The sequence below is a fragment of the Mesoplodon densirostris genome, chromosome 6 (genome assembly GCF_025265405.1).
Source record: "Mesoplodon densirostris isolate mMesDen1 chromosome 6, mMesDen1 primary haplotype, whole genome shotgun sequence".
Classification (NCBI taxonomy): Eukaryota; Metazoa; Chordata; class Mammalia; order Artiodactyla; family Ziphiidae; genus Mesoplodon; species Mesoplodon densirostris.
Window position 1 is genome coordinate 31,616,307 of NC_082666.1, and position 17,528 is coordinate 31,633,834.

Here is a 17,528-nt window from a genome sequence, read left to right on the forward strand (position 1 = left end):
CTGCGGCCTGAAAAGAAGCATTGTGAAGGTGCCTCCCTGTTTCCATGGCTACTGGTGCCTGCCATCAAAGGAGCTTAAATTGAGGGCCCAGTCTCATTGTGTTCCCAAAGTCACTGGTGTTTTTTCTCACAGCTGACACTGCCTAAGTTTAGTGACCTTGTTTTCTGGTACCTCTGTCGTAAGAACATCTATGTGGGGAGGAACCCTCTCCCTGTTTTGACACAAATGGGGCTCCATTCCTCAAGCCCCAAAGCAGTACTATCTTGCCCCTACCCCAGTGCTTATGAAGTTTAGTGAAAACAGCACTTTTAGTTTTATTAAAGTCCTCTTGAAAGTCCCAGTGAGGCCTTTTATTAGTCAGGGTTCTCCAGAGAAACAGAACTAATAGGGTAGATAGGCAGGTAAGTAGATAGGTAGGTAGGTAGCTAGCTAGCTAGCTAGAAAGATTTATTTATTTATTTATTTATTTATTTATTTATTTATTTATTTTTTTTTTGCGGTATGCGGGCCTCTCACTGTTGTGGCCTCCCCCGTCGCGGAGCACAGGCTCCGGACGCGCAGGCTCCGGATGCGCAGGCTCAGCGGCCATGGCTCACGGGCCCAGCCGCTCCGCGGCATATGGGATCCTCCCAGACCAGGGCACGAACCCGTATCCCCTGCATCGGCAGGCGGACTCTCAACCACTTGCGCCACCAGGGAGGCCCTAGAAAGATTTATTATGAGAGATAGGTTCATGCTATTATGGAGACTGAGAAGTCCATGATCTGCCATCTACAGTCTGGAGGCCCAGGAAAGCAGGTGGTGTAGATCCAATCCAAGCTCAAAGGCCTGAGAACTGGAGAAGCCAATGATATAAGTTTGAGTCCAAGTCAAAATGCCCACGAACCAGGAGTGCAGATGTCTGAGGGCAGAAGATGAATGTCCCAACTCCAGCCAAGAGTATGGATTCACTCTTCCTCTTTTTTTTGGTTCTATTTGGGCTCTCAACTGATTGAATGTTGCCTACCTGCCTTGGTGAGGCTGATCATCTTTCCTCAGCCTATAGATTCAAATGCTAATCTCTTCTGGAAACATCCTCACAGACACATCCAGAAATAATGTTTTACCAGCCTTTTGCATATCCCTCTGTCCAGTGAAGTTCACATATAAAATTAACCTCATAGGTGTTATTGAGATATAAATTATGAAAGATAAATTCAAGGGACAGGTAACATGCTGACCTTAATATCATCTTCTGACTCCACTGATCATTAATTGCTGTGTCTGAGGGACTATTTCTTATCTTTCAATACATTTTTTCCTCTGAGTTTCTTTTGTTCTTTAAGCAAATAAGCTACCCTCTGGTGGTCCCTATTTGTCTCCAAGCACAACTGATTCTTTTGGTGACCATAGCTCAGACCCATGCAGGGTCTTCTGCCATTCACATATTGTTTTAGTGGTACTCTGACTTTCAGATTTCAAAGATCAGTAACAGTTCAGAAACAATGTGCAGAAATAACATTGAATTGTTTACTGTTTATTTTGCCAACAGAGGAAAATAACCAAATAGAACAAAACCCAAAACAATAGCCATTTACTAAAACCATACAGAGAGAAAGATCTGGACCTTTGCCAGCTCTTTAGTTTAATAATAGAAAGATGATTTTACCACCAAAAAAGTAGGAAAGACATAATATCCAAATAAAGCATAGGCATGTTATAGAATACATAGCTTTATCAAAAATCCATACATTCTTCTCCCATTTTACTGCAGATTGTAAAATAATTGTCACACTCTGGCACTTTGGAACTATTAGATTGCTTCATTTGCTATTCACAACACTTACCGTGAGGTAAGTGTTATCATTATCCCATTTTACAAGTGTAGAAATTCAGGACCAGAGAAGCTGGGCATTTTGCCAAAAGTCACAGAGAAAATAAGGAGAGTAGCTGAGACTTAAATTCAAGCCCTCCACTGCCAATCGTGCCTTTGCTTGGCTGAGCAGCTGAGGATGATGGGGATATTCATATGGAATTAAGCCTACTTATATATGTCAAATGTTTTGAGTTTTTAAAATGAATTTCTTTAAAATAGATCATTGTTTACAGTTTTCCCCAGTGTGTTATTTTGGCCATGTGATATTTATCAATAAACATTCATACATATCTATACAACGTATCACTCTGAATAATTGGCATTATAATTTGTGGGCAAATTCTTTTGTCTCGATAGTCCTAAAGAATCTACTATCCAAAAAAAATGGGATTGTTATTATCATTCTAATTGTTGCAGAGGTCCAGCATTCTCTCTGTATGCTCACACAAAAAAATGGACAATCATGAAATCTTTCTGGATTTCATTTTGCTCACCTTTCCCTTTTCTCCTCTACCTCATTCTTCATGTATCTGTCTCTTCCCTTGACTATTTCTATATTTTTCTTCTTTGAGATTGTGGCTGTCTGGCCATTGCAAACATCTCCAGGTAATCAGTTCTTGATTAATCAGGTCAAGATTTCCTCATGTTGGGATAGCTCCTTTGTCCAGATTAATCTTCAGTTTACATCAACCATAAACATATACAAAATGGTTTATTTTTGATGGAGGTGGGCTGGAGGGACGGAGAAAATCATGAGGTAGATTCATGGTGTGCATGGCTCTAACATTTGATATTTCTGCTTTTCAAGAATGAGTCTGGAGGCTCATGCTCTGTAGTCACCTGTAATTTTGCCAGGACATCCGTTTCAATCAAGTGTGTGAACTCTAAGGCCTGCCCAGAACCTATATTTTAATATGGCTTTTATTATTTATATTTACTACATGGTCTTATTTAGTTCTTATAAAAAGTCAGTGATGTGGATCTCAGAATCCCCATTTTGTAGATAAAGAAAATTTGGCAAACTATATGCAATAGACTTAGGGGTAGCAAAAAAATCACAGTACTCAGAAAAGTCTTGCCTCTTTACCTTTAGTGAACCCACCACTCACCAGTCAAAGGCCACCCAGCAAGAGAGGACACCCACGTGCCAGCCATGTTTCCAGAAAGAGTTCTGGACCGCTTCCTGCCTTCCCTCCTGTTTCTTGCCCCCTTTCCATTCATATGTTCAGTTACTCATTCTTTTAGCACACGTTTGTTGAGCATGGAAACACTTCCGGGCCTAGTGTCAGGCACTGGGAATGTGATAATGGAAGACAGGTGTAGTTCTCAGCCTCATGGTGACCACTGGCTGGTGGGAAGTGAAGACTAGTTACCAGACAATTAAAATGCAGTGGATATGGGCTCTGGTAGAGACAGTGCAGGGCAGTGGGAGGTGAATAACTGACTGGGGTGAGGGAGGGACAGTGCAGAGAAGACTCAACATGAAAGGGAAAGGGGTGTGAAAGTATTCCAGGCAGAAAGAATGGCATATACAAAAGGAGTAAGAAAAAGCAGAGTTTTCCAGTGAACTGAATAAAGTTAAGAGAGATGGAGTAAAGATGTGAAAGGACAGAAAATTGGACAAGGTAATGCAGGACTTTGAAGGTCATGTTAATTAGTTTGCCTTAACTCAGCAACTGGTATCTAGGCATCTTCTCTTGGTTTGACCCTCATGCCCTTCTTGTTTTATTTCCTTTTTGAGAACGCTGCTGGCTTGATTATACCTCAGTCCCTGGAACCCAACTCTATTATCTATACACTTTCTCGGTATTCTTGAATGTGCCTACCCTGGGAAAAGGGACTGGATAATAGCGGCTTAGAGCCATGGAAACCTGTAAAATAGCCGTGGACTTAAGATGTGGTTTTGACTGTTTTTATGAGATAATTGTACTGAGTATCAAAAAGGATGAAGAGCTGGTCTTACCTGAACCAGGGCAATAAGTTATTGGAGTGTAGTCCTGGAGATGACAGGACTTCCAAAGACAGGTGGCCAGGAAGCCCATGTTCACTCACATGCATATTTGTTGTATTTCTGCCTCTTGCTTCTGAAGATTAAACAGCTTGGGAAAACTGAGGCTGCTCAAAGTATGAATGTTGGTGAAATTGCTTCCTTAATCTCCCTAAATTCCCCATCCTTGAGGAGAAACCAAAGTTACAAGGGATTTCATTGAGGTCAATAGTCTTCCATCTGAGATGCTTGGAACCAGATATATTTCGCACATCAAATGTGTATGATTTGACAAAAGTAAAATGGAGCATACATTTTATGTTTTGTGACACCCCTAGAGGCTCTGGAGTGGCACCTTGTAGTCATCAGATTAATGTTTCTGTAGCAAAGCGTATGCGTATCCACACAAAGTTACATAAACCGAGGTTTTAAGAAGTTTCTAGTGAGTTCAGGTCAGGTTTTACCCCCAAATGAGTCAAGTTCACAACAGGTTTGGCTGCTAGATGAGTTACGTAAAGATCTTTAGATTTCAGAGCTTTTGGATTTCAGAATTGCAGATTAAAGAGTATGTGGATCTGTAGCATATCAATTTGTTAGGCATGATGGAAAAAATTATTCACCATAGGAATTGAGAAACTCTAGAAGTTTCTTAACCAGGGGTGTGCAGATCTGTTTGGAGACCTACTAAATCAGGCCATCTGGCAGTGGACTGGGTAAAGATACTTTTAACAAGCTCCCCAGGTGGCTCTGATTCACATCAAAATTTAAGAACCTCTGCTCTAGAAGAAATTTCCAAGGGAGATTGTGAATCTTCTCTACACATTTAAGAAAATGTTGATTTTCTTTATATCTCTGTGAACTGATAAATGTATCAACTTTGCATCAAACAGGCTCCTGCTGGAGCTAAGATCACAATGCAGGTAGTTTATCTTTTTGGGCTTCCTTGTCCCTCTAGAGATAAAGACTGCCCTGTGGGAAGTCCGCCTGGTGATATGCTTGAACTCTGACTCTGCAGACCCTACTGCAGCCTCCCCAGTTTCTCAAGTGCTTTGACACAGTTTCTGTATGACCAGGCCTCTACTGGACACTGTAGCAAGAATGGTTGACTCCTGCTCTCAGAGAGCTCACTGTTGCCATAAAGAGAAAATACCGAACATGTTCAAGGTAATTAATGCCAGTGTTTTAATTTGGTCACAGTTCAACTCACTACTGTTACAGCTTCAGAGCTGCACTGACACTTGTTCTTTTAAAACTTGTCATTAACGTTTACTGTTAACTTTTTGGGGAAATAATAAACTCAGATGGCAGACATACTAGAGAGAGGGAACCTATCGAGAAGAGTAGGGGAGAGACATTTTGCACTGGATCGAGGTATGAATATGAGTGTTTTATAAACGGGGTTAATTGGGAGTGGAGTGAAAGAACAAGGACTTTGGTGTCAAACCAGCCTTAGCAGCTGTATGTCCTTGGGCATATTCACGAAATCTCTGCATCTCAGTTTGCCCATATATACTGTGGAGGCAATAACATGTACTTCATAGGGTTGCTGGGTGGATGAGGTCAGCTTCTCACTATGGAATCACCTGGAACAGCGAACACTGGTTTCTTCATTCTCTCTGCCCCACAGCGCTTGGGTTGTTTGTGTTTCTGCACTTGTTCCTCTGTCCTGTGCCATTGATCTGTTACCTGTTGGTCTCACACTGGATTGTGAGCTCTTGGAGGACGTGGACCTCGTCTTTCTAACTCTTTTATCCTTTGTGTCTGGCACGTGGTAAGCACTCAGCAAAGGTTTGTTGAGAAGCAAGAGAGCAGCATGGATTACAGATGTTGTGAAGAAGTGGGCTTTGAGCAGTATACCACTGCTAATACAAATGTATGTGTGTGGTATTGTTGTTATACATTTTACTGATATGAAGGATGTACAGCACACATTTACAAATCATAATAAAATATACAGCACCCTTCATTGTCAACTTCATATAGCTAATCGATTCTCTCGGAATGCTTTCCTAAGTCTAGATCAGGGGTGGGCAAACAATGGTCAAATCTGACCCACCACCTACTTTTATAAATAAAATTTTACTGAAGCATAGCCATACCCAGTGATGGCCATGTGCTACAGTGGCAGAGTTGAGGAGTTGTAACAGGGACCATAGAGGCCTCAAAGCATATTGATGACTTAGTTCTTTAGAGAAAAGGGAGTCTCTGTCTCTTTTTCTTCTCCCCTTCTCCTCTTCCTCCTCCTTCTCCTCCTCTTTCTTCTTTATATCCCTTTAAAGGTATAAGAAACACTTTTAGCTTGTGGACCATACAAAAATAAGCTAAGGGGCTAGATATGTCCATTGAGCCATAGATCACTGACCCCCAGTCTAGCCAATCCACAGAACAATAAATCAAGCCCTGATTTGTAGTATTTGCCAATTACTGTGGTGTAAATACTCCCAATACGGTTGATTTCCAGCTACCAACATCATATCACTGAACATGGAATTAGAACAGATGCACAGGAGCACACCCTTGTATAGTATTTCAACCATACAGACTCAACAGATTTAAATAACCATAAGAGCATAGATAACAGTAAAAGGTAGTGAAATAATTAAGAAGTGTTGAGTTTTGAATATTTCTTAGTTTTGTTTATAATATAACATGTAATAATGTTTATATAATTTAATTTTTTTAATATTTATTTTACTGGGGCTTCCCTGGTGGCGCAGTGGTTGAGAGTCCGCCTGCCGATGCAGGGGACACGGGTTCGTGCCCCGGTCCGGGAAGATCCTACATGCCACAGAGCGGCTGGGCCCGTGAGCCATGGCTGCTGAGCCTGCGCGTCCGGAGCCTGTGCTCCGCAACGGGAGAGGCCACAACAGTGAGAGGCCCGCATACCACAAAAAAAAAAAAAAAAAAATTATTTTATTGAAGTACAGTTAATGTACAATGTTGTGTTAGTTTCTGGTGTACAGCAAAGTGATTCAGTTATGTATATATATGTATTCTTTTTCATATTCTTTTCTATTATAGTTTATTACAATATATTGAATATAGTTCCCTATGCTATACAGTAGGACCTTGTTGTTTATCTATGTATAGTAGTTTGTACCTGCTAATCCTAAACTCCTAATTTATCCCTACCCCCCTTCCTTTCCCCTTTGGTAACCCTAAGTTTGTTTGCTATGTCTGTGAGTCTGTTTCTATTTTGTAAATAACTTCATTTGTATATAATTTAATTTTTAATAATAACTGTGATTGATAACTGGATTGCACAATTCTAGAAAATTAAAGGGTCTGCTCTTGCAAGTTGGTACAATCTGGCTCTATCACATTTCTGGATGTTTGAGTTAGTTCCTAATGGGTCTTGATAAGTGTAGGAAGAGAAAGGCAGGAGTTTGATCTTTGCACCTCACTTCTTTTTCCCCCTTTCATCTAGTTAAAATCCTAGTGACACTGACGCAGTATCTGATCCAGGTTAGACTTTCTCCCTGAAAATGTCTAAAGTGAACTAGCAGAGGTGAGGATGTAGGTGAGACCCAATGAAGGGGCCACATAGAGGTTCAAATTGCTAAAACAGTGCTTTTTACCATTGGACCCCCTAGTCGGTCCTGCCAGCTCTAATGATCATTCTCATGACCCTATTCTTATGAATAGGCTTCACCTGATAGTGTAGATGGAGTTTTGTGGGGAAGGAGATGAATTTTTGGAAGTGTATGACTTCATTTATTGTTAGGTACGTATTAGTAACTGGACATTTGGCTTCTATACCTGGGAGGCTTATCCTCTTCTCTAATGGCAAGGTGATGCCCTATGATTTGCAATATTACACTTTTAGGGACAAGCAAAGAAGAGGCAGCACCAGCTGATGTCATTATTATGAACGAACAACAGGGCAAAGCAACCATCATACCATACCTCTCATGCCGAGCTCTTTAATGGGTGTAATTTTGTTAGTCTTGCAGGAAGGATTCTTTAGGTCATTCACACTGTGAGAGGCAAGAAGGAAAAGCTAATTTAACAAGGTTGTCACCTTCTTGAAAGCTTATTCAAAAGCTTGCTAGCTGCAGCCATTCGAATAAAAGGGAGGGGTCAGTGCTGAGAGCTCTCCCTTCTCCCCATTTCACTTTTCTTCATTCAACAGGGACTTGTGGAAATAAAATATGTCTAAGGAATGGAGAAAGAAAGGAAAAGAGACAAAAGCTACATTTCCTTTGAAATCTGTACATGAAGGATCTGTGTCTTGTGTAGAGCGGGTGAGGTGCTCTGTAGCTCTCAGTGACATTACCAGGGGGAATCTGGGGCCAGAGGTGTACAGGTGGGGTTGTCAGTCAGAGACAACATCCAGGGCTCTTACAAAAACAAAAGGAAAGAAAATGGATGTTTAATCAATACAGTTGCTCTCTGCTTAACCTTTGGTTCTAAGCAACATTCACTGGAGCCCAGCACCAGAGTCCAATATTTAACACATAAAAGGTACTCAAAAAGGTGAAGCCTTGGAGAGCAGCTAGAAAGTGAAGATGGAACTGAGGGATAAGAAATGGAAAGAAAAAGACTTGAAGGAGAAGGAGGTCAAATGGATGTTTAAAGGCTGGGATCCATGAAGAACAGGCTGGGTGCCACTAGAGGGACAGATGGATGACCCACTGGTAGACTGCATGGATGCTGGGTGGCTGGTGATCCTGTGCTGTATTCAGTTTACCTTTCCTTACTCCTGGAGGATATCAGAACAGCTCAAGCTTTGGCTGAATAAGAGAGGAAGAAGCAGCCACAGTGGGCTAAACTTATCGCTTGGTCTACTGTTGCTTCTGATGATACCTGGTCAGCTCACTATCTCTACTCTTCCTTTGGGTACATGATTAATGATGGTGGAGGAGGTGGCGGGCTCTAGAGCGCAGGCTCAGTAGTTGTGGCACGTGGGCTCAGTAGTTGTGGGTTGTGGGCCCTAGAGCGCAGGCTCAGTAGTTTTGGCGTGTGGGCTTAGTTGCTTAGTGGCATGTGGGATCTTCCTGGACCAGGGCTCAAACCCACATCCCCTGCATTGGCAGGCAGATTTTTAACCACGGCACCACCAGGGAAGTTCTCAAAACACATATTTTAAAATCTACCATTGGCTATTTATTTAGGCTCTCTGGTACAAAGTGTTGAGTTAATTGTACTCCTCAATTTATGGAACATCATCAATGATCCTTGCAAGATTTTCTCTTACATTTTGCTCAGTACTGTGTTTTTAGATCTATCCATGTTGTTTTGTGTATATATACCTAGTAGCTTCTAAGTAATGCTTAGCATTCCATATTCTACGTCCAGTATGTTTTACTCATCTCTTTGTAAGGTGATGGACAGCTAGATTGTTTCCAACTCACCACTATTAATAACTCAATGAAGTATCCTTGAATGTGTTCCCTTTTCTACCTGTGTGATTCTTTTTATGAGATATAAACCCAGGAGTGGAATTGCTGGGCCAAAAGATATATGTACATTTAATTGAAGTATTGCCAAATTGCACACAAGAATGGTTGTACTTGTCAACATCACCAGTACCATTGTAGGAGGTGTCCAGTATTGCTTCATCCATTCTAATACTTGGTACTAGCCAGCTTTCTAATTTTTGAAAGTTTTTTTGGTCATTTTATTGACTAACTTTTTAAAAAATTAAGTCTGTTTTTAAGAACATTTTATGGCTCGCATCAAAAATGAAGTGAAGGTACAGAGATTTCCCATATTCCTCCTGCCCTCACACATAATGGCCTCCCCCATTATCAACATCCCCCACTAAAGTGGTACATTTGTTACAGTTGATGAACCTGCACTGACACGTCATAAGCACTCAAAGTCTATAGTTTACCTTAAGGTTAACTATTGGTATCATACATTTTATGGGTTTGGACAAATGTATTGATATAATGACATACTCTTCTTGTGTGAGTTTTGGCAAATTGTGTTTTTCAAGGAATTGGTCTATTTCATCTAGGTTATCAAATTTATAGGCCTAGTAGTGTTCACAGCATTCCCTTATTATCCTTTTAATACCCATGGGATCTGTAGTGATTTTCCCCTTTTTTTATATCCCTCATTGTTGTTTTAATGGCATTTCTTTAAATACAAATGAGTGTAAGCATGTTTTCATATGTTTGTTAACCCGTTGAAATTCCTCTTCTGTGTATTACTAGTTTATATCTTTGTCCCATTTTCTGGCTAGATTTCCTGTTCTTTCATTATTGATTCTAGGAATTACTTGCATATCCTATGAATTCTATATATTAGTCTCTAGTTGTTTTTAGATAATGAAAATAGTTTCTTCCATCTGTCAGTTGTCTGCTAACATTGTCAGAGGTGTTCTCCATGAAATGAATATCCATAATTTTTGTGTAATAAATCTATCATTTTTTTGCCTTATGGATTAAGCTTTCAGAGTTTTGTTTTAGAAGTTCTTCCCTACCCTGGGGATATAGATATTCTCCTACATTATTTTATATCAAACTCATTGTTGTCTTTCTCATCTACATTTTTAATCCATCGTCAACGAATATTGTGCATGGTGTAAAGCAGGGGTCTAGGTTTAGTTGCTCTTCATACTGTGCCAGTTATTTCTAATACCATCTATAAAGAATCAGCCTTTTCTATACTGCTCTGTAGTGCTACCTTTATTATATGTCAGGTTACTGTAAGTTCATGGATCTGTTTCAGAACTGTCTACTCTCCTCCACTGATTTGTTTGTTCTTGTTACATATTGATTTTATTGCAATGGGTTTGTACAGATCTTAGTATCTGGAAAACAAGTCTCCACTCTTTATTTTGTAATTTTATTGGAGTATAGTTCATTTACAATGTTGTGTTAGTTTCAGGTATACAGCAAAGTGATTCAGTTATACATATATATATTCATTCTTTTTTACATTCTTTTCTCGTATAGGTTATTACAGAATATTGAGTAGAGGTCTCCACTCTTTCTTTATTCAACTTTTTCAGACTTGACTTAGCTAATCATAAGCATTTTTTCTTCCAAATAAATTTTGGAATAAATTGAGTTCCTTAAAGACCTAACTGAAATATAGTATGAGATTTAATTTTTAGGTTAATTTTGGGAGAAATTAATAATTTTATGATATAAAGTATTATTATCTAAGATGATGAGTTTTCTCACCATTTACATGGATCTTATTTTATTCTCAAAAGACAAATTAAAAATAACTCCATGGAGGCCTTTATATACTTAATTTTAGGTAATTATAATTTTTCTTGTTATTTTGAATGGTATCTAATACTTGATAACATTTTCTGTTTAGCTATTCCAGGAAGAAAAATGCTATTTATATTTAATATGTTTACCTTGTATTTAGTACATACAAACCTCATTGAACTTTATAATTATTCTGATAGCTTGATAATTTCATTGCTTTTTCTTCTATGTATATGATCACACTATTTTTAAGTATTATTTTATTTCTTTCCTTACAGTCTTCACATCTGTTATTTCTTTTCTTACTGTATTGGGCATGACCTAGTATTATGGTAAATGGTAAAAAACATCTTTGTCTTGTTTATGTACTTAAACATTCTCTAATAAGAGAAATATATATAGTGAATTTTCAGATATAATGTTTTCCATTTTAATGAAGTTTCCTTCAATCCCTGGTTTGCTAGGAGTTTTGTCATAAATAAGAGATAAACTTTATATTTTTTGCTGTATCTAGGATTTTTCTCATTTAGTTTTCTCACTATTAATGTGTTGCATTTCCTTGGAATATTTTTTGTTATTGAACCATCTTTGCATTCTTGAGATACACCTTACCTGATCATGATGTATTTTGTTTTATATATACTATTAGATGTTGTTACCTAATATTTTTGCATCTATAAAATTAATTTGGCCTCTAAGTTCTTTCTTTAGGACAAGTATGGTATAAAGCTTAAGAATGCAGACTCTGGAACCAGACTGCCTAGATTTCAATTCCAGCTTGGCCACTTACTAGATACATAATCTGAGGAAGCAGATTTCTTCTTTCTGGTTTCATTTTCCCCATCTATAAAATGGAATTAATGTTTATGATACCTAACTTATAATTTGTATTTATGAATAAATGAGTTAAAATAGAAAAAACACTTAGAATACCTGGCATATAGTAAGCTCTGTCTAAATGCTAACTTTGATTATGGCACCCAATTTATTTTATTTGGGGGCAACATGACACTAGTCTTATAAAATAATCTAAAGTTTTCTCACTTTTCCTATTTTCTAGAACAATTTATATAAAATAGGGATTATCTGTTCCTTGAAAATTTGGTAGGAGTCAACAAAAAAGCTTTGTGGGCCTAGAGATTTTTCCAGTGGAGACGTCTTTTTAACTTCCCTGTTATTTTAACATCTTTATGCTTATTGGTCTGGTCAACTATTCTGTTTCTTCTTGTACCAATTTTAACATTTTATGATTTTTTTGCAGGAATGTATTCATTTAGTCTAGATTTCAAATGACTTAATGGACAGTTGCTCATAATATTATTTTATATAGTTTTGAAAGTTTTTTTATTGTATCTGTAGTTATTCTTTTAAATTCTATATTTAATTATTTATATCCTCCTCTCCCTGTTTTGCTCAGTCTGGCTAAAGGACTATCTTACTAAGTTTTCTCAAAAAACCAGATTTAGTTTTGTTAAACTCATTTCTTCCTCTTCTTTTCTTGTCTATTTTATTGAGTTATGTACTTATCTTTTATTATTTAACTGCCTTTGTGTTTCTTGGAATACATGTTCTCTTGGGACTTTTTTATCCAACTTCTTGCCCTAAAAGCTTAGCTTTTTTTCCTTAAATTATTTTGTCTTTGCTGATAAAATATATCTCAACCCATATACTTATAAATACTTCTTTGGCTGTGTAATGTAAATATTGGCATATTATATTTCATTGCATTCAGTTCTAAGTATTTCTAATTTCTATTCTAATATCCTTCAAACTCAAGGGCTATTTAATACTATATTGTTAACTTTCAGATATATGGGATTTTTTTGAATGAAGGCTTTATTTTGTAACTGAGACAATTTTTATACTTAGGACATTTGGTATGTACATTGGATACACAAAATATAAACAATTCAAAATAAACCTCAAACCAAAAAACATAAGTGGAAGAAGGTTACCGTTGCCTAGGCTACTCACAAAAAAATTTAGAAAATTGATTCTGATAACTGTTTTTTGAACAGGTTTTTTGAAAAGAAATAATTGACCTCTTGATCTTATTAAGAAATATTTGCAAAAGAAACTTGTGGTTTTAGTATTTATAACTGTAAGACAGTGAGGAAGTTTTCAAACCGTGTGCTCATAATCCATGAATGAATCCGTGAATCCATGAATCTGTTTTTTTTTTCTGGTCTAACGGGTAGTAGCAAAAGTGACCACCTCTGGGGAGCTTCCTTTCTGGGGACATAAAGTTGTAGTTCTTGCCCCAACCCCATCTACTTTGGAGGGAGAGACTTCAGAGGCTCCAGTCTTGGTGGAGGCCCAGAGTTACCAATCTCCAGCTGCATTCTCTCAAACTTCTAAGCTGTGTTTGAGGGTAAGATTTGGATAAATAGGAGAAACATTTAGTTTTTAATTTCCTACAGCTCCTGTGGGGACATTTCTCCCTTCTATCCCTGCATGTAATCTTCAAGTGGAGGTAGCCAAAAATGCTGTATAGTGGGATATGCACTGCTAACTTTAAAGGCATCTTTGTAGGAGGTGACAGCTTCAGATGCAGCAGAAATTATGGTGGCATGAGCTGCAAAGTTCAGCACATAATAGGAACCCTGACACTCTGAGGGGGTACAGGGAGGCCCAGAGACTATAACATTACCAGTTGGATCCGGGGAGCAAAAGATTGGGCATGGCTGAGACTAGTATATGGCATTAATATTTCCTAGAAAGCTTGGAGTCTCATAGGTTTTACCGTCAGAGTTTATGTCTCACTTGAACTGGTTGATTATGGAAGTCTTCCCTGAGCCTATGGAACTGATTTGTCAGGTAGCTCTCTCATTCTTGCCATCTTTGGATATACTGGTTAATGATGTGATCGTTTCTTTCCTTGAAGTTCTCTCTGGGAGAAGATACAAATCCTTTGTTTCTATCATCTTTCAGCATTGTCTTAACACTAGTTATTGATCCCCCCCCAAAAAAAACCTTCTTAAGTTTTCCTCATAAACATCATCATCCTGTTTTATAACAGAATGTCTAAAGGCTGGGAAAATCAGATTCAGAGAGATCACATCTTTATTTAATCAAAATCTTCTGGCTGAACCTCAATAATAGATCCAGTCTGGACTGGTGATTTGTAGTTTAGTCCATTCTTATTTAAATTATCAAATTATGAAAGAAATTTAGCCAGGAAATTTCCTTCAAATTTGCAAAAATTCTTTAAGGAGCAATCAAATGCCATCCACAGAGGCTTTCCAACCACCATTTCTCTAACTAGAGTGATTAGGAAGGTTTCCAGTCTCTTAGGAATATCCTGGATTATTTCTGCAATCCTGGCTTCTCATCTGGAAGTGTCTTGGTTTGGCTAACAAATTATATGGTCATCATATCTATAACTATAGGTTTTACATCCTTGGCAGTTTGAATATCAGTTGGTTGCCACTCTCTAGGGCCTCAGATGGTCTTTGAATCAGGTCCACTTCACATGCCAGGCTCCAAGGGTGCATGAGGAAAACAGGAACGTGGTGGGATAAAGGGCAGACAAGACAAATAGGAGCATGCAAGCTTCTAGATGCAGGCTTCTACAAAAATGGGTAAAGTTAGAGGGACAAAGTGTACCATGTAGCATGTGAGGTCAGAAGAGGGAAGTGCATATGATTCAAGCAGAAATGTGTTGAATCATGACAGATAGAAGTTCTCTGGACAAAAAACACTATGTGCAGGCAGAAAACAGGTGAATGTGTACAGGTCATCAGGAGACAAACTACAGTGGCAATTCAAGAGGGGAAAATGTAAATTCCCTAACTGTTCTCTAGGAGGAATACATTGTTTTTCCTTTTTTCTCAATTTTTGAAAATCCTTTTCCCCTTTAGTCTATGGATCCTGAAAGCAGTAGAGGCAGTGGTAATTGGGGTGATGTGGAATTTTGTATATTTTGTATTGATTTCAATTTTTTTTTTTTTTGCTATTGGTCTCTGTGGTATTAATTATACAGAATTTATTGACTTTTTTTTTGGTAGTCCAGAACATGGTTAATCTGTAAATGTTGACCATATGTTTGAAAAGAAAGGATATCCTTTATAATGTGAAAAGATCTCTATGTATCTGATAATATAAACTTTTGAATTATTTATGTCTTCAGTAGATCTGATTACTTTTTGGCTTTTTGATCTACCAGCATTTGAAGGCATGTATTACAGCCTCCCAAATTTTCCACCACAATTACCAATTTATCTGCTTCCCTCTGTAGGTCTATTAGTTGTTGCATTATATAGTTTGAGACTATGCTGTTAGATCCATATAGGTTCATGATTGTTAGATCTTATTGTTCTACTCTTTGTTTTACGATAATATGACACCTCTTTTTGTTACCTATTGTGTTTTTGTCTTTATATTTTGAGAGATTTTATACATTCTAGATTTCTTTGGTTTCATCTGTTTGAAGGTTTTCCTGTCCCAAAACTTGGAGAAAATCATCTAAAGGTATTTGAATAGGATTTTTCAAACTTGGTACTATTAAAGTCTTAGTCCAAATAATTTGCTGTGTGTGGGTGGTGGTGGTAGTGGGGATTGTCCTGTGTATTGTAGGATATTTAGTAGCATCTGTGGTGTCTAATCACTAAACACTAGCAGTACCTTTTCCCAGTTGTGAAAACCAAAACTGTTTTCAGATGTTGCCAGATATTCCCTGAGGTGGTGGGGGATTGCCTCCAGCTGAGAATGACTAGATTAGAGGGAATAATCTCTAGAGCTCAGCCAAGACCAGGAATAATTTGTGCTTCCACCAGTCCAGTGGAAAAAAACCCTCATGATTCATGAACAGGAAGTAGAGAACTCAGAGGGGTATTGCTTCAATAGTGGAGTATCATTAGCCCTCAACTAAAGGTTGCTCTGCTGTTACTTCTCAAAGCTTAAAATAAAACCTCAAAAATATCACACTCTTTCCAAAGACTTAACTGCATCCCAGAGAAAAGCTCAAAAATATTTGTAATATTACAAAACTATCCAGGACTTAACAAAAATTCAGAATGTCTGCTATTCGATTAAAAAATTACCAGGTATGCAAAGAAGAAGAAAAATACTATTCATAAAGAAGAGAAGAATCAGTCAATAGGAAACAACCCAGAAATGACACAGATGATAGTGTTAGTAGAAAAGGACCTGAAAACACAAATGGGGAAGACTCAGGATTCCTGGGGCACTGGGTAGACTACACAGAAGGCTCTTGCCTCAGTGGTAGAGAATCAGTATCTCTAGACTAAGCATTGCTTCTGGCCTGCCCAACAAACCACAAAAGCAAGACCAGATTTTGTCTTGATGTAAGCAAGATGTTCAGATCCAAAAAGTTCAATAAACTTGAAGTACAAGGAATGAAGAAAACTACACCAGTGAATATAATAATCAAATTAGTCAAAATCAGTTATAAAGATAAATTTTTGAAAACAACAAGAGAAAAAGGACACGTATATACAGAGGGGGAAAAATGAGAGTGATAGCAGATTTCTCTTTGGAAAGAATGCAAAGAAGACAGTGGAGCAGCATCTTAATAGATTTGAATTAGTTTCCTAGGACAGATGTAACAAAGTACCACAAGTTGAGTGGTTTAAACAATGGAAATTTATTGTCTCATAGTTTTGTAGGCTACAAGTCCAAAATCTAGGTGTTGGCAGGATCCCCTGAAACCTGTAGGGGAGAATCCTTCCTTGTCTCTTTCTAGCTTCTGATGCTTTGTTAGTGATCTTTGGCAATCCTTGGCTTGAGGCTATAACACTTCAATTTCTGCCTCCGGCATCACATTGCTTTTTCCTCTTGTGTCTCTGACTTACATGGCATATTCTCCTTCTTTTGAGGACATCAGTCATGATGCATTAGGATCCACTGTAAGGCTTGATTATATTTGCAAAGACCCTATTTCCAAATAACATAGCATTAACAGGCACTGAAGGTTAGGACTTCAACATATCTTTTTGGAGGTGACACCATTCAACATATAACAGTAATGAAAGAAAAAATTGTCAACTTAGATTTCTAAACCCAATGAAAATATTGTTAAGAAACAAAGGCAAAGTAAAGACTTTTTAATAAATAGAGAGTGAGGTTTGGTAGTTTGTGTCTTTCAAGGTATTTTACTATTTCATCTAAGGTGTCATATTTACTGGCATAATCTGTTCTCAGTATTTTGCTTATTATCCTTTTAATATCTGTAGGATTTGTAGTGATGTATCCTCATCATTCCTGATGTTGAAAATTCTTTTTTCTCTTTCTCTCTTGCTGGTTGGTCTGATTGGAGGTATATCTATTTTATTGTTTTCCAGTGTTTGAAAACTCATGTTTCATATATTTTCTCTAGTTTTTTAGTTTAAGTTGAGAGGGTAAATCTTGTTCCTGTTACTCTGTCATGGCCAGAAGCTAACTTCTGCACCTTCACCTTTAAATGATCATTTGGCTGGACAAAATTTGGTCAAAATTTTTTTCTTCCCATGCTAAGAAAATAACCACTGCCTTCTTGCATCCAGTGCTTGCTCTT